At 22.2% G+C, this 409-nt stretch overlaps 1 protein-coding gene across 1 annotated transcript in view; it reads right to left on the bottom strand.

Moving 5' to 3' along the window:
• Positions 1–409, bottom strand: part of Ptp36E (protein tyrosine phosphatase 36E) — a gene marked incomplete in the record, with an annotated part of 427312 nt that overhangs the window by 139524 nt on the left and 287379 nt on the right.

The following is a 409-nucleotide window of genomic DNA, read 5'->3' as shown; positions in this document are numbered from 1 at the left end:
CTCATTTGATTGATATTTATAATTATTTTCGAAAATTATGAAATTGCAAATTGTTAATTTTCGGGATAACATAAATTAAACATAATTTTTGAAAACCATTATTAATTTATAAATATATTAATTCATATGGAATTCCTTTCTTTTGAAGAACTAGTCTTTCAAGTTTCTATATATAACATATTAAAAACTTATAAAAAGTCACTTCCTAGAAAGTATTTTGTTTTTTGGTAGCTTTAAATATCTTTTAATTGCATATTTAAACATAAGTTATCTTCTTTTTTAATTATTTAATTTTTTTTTTTAACGAAATAGTCCTCAAAGGAACCTTTAAAAGCCACGATCTCCGTCATTATAATACAGCAGCTTTATAATGAAGTTGTTACAATTGCCATGGTATGATAAAAACACT

This window comes from Halyomorpha halys, unplaced genomic scaffold (genome assembly GCF_000696795.3).
Source record: "Halyomorpha halys isolate HHAL.00 unplaced genomic scaffold, Hhal_1.1 Scaffold709.1, whole genome shotgun sequence".
Lineage (NCBI taxonomy): Eukaryota > Metazoa > Arthropoda > Insecta > Hemiptera > Pentatomidae > Halyomorpha > Halyomorpha halys.
This window is presented reverse-complemented; position numbering and strand designations above follow the sequence as displayed.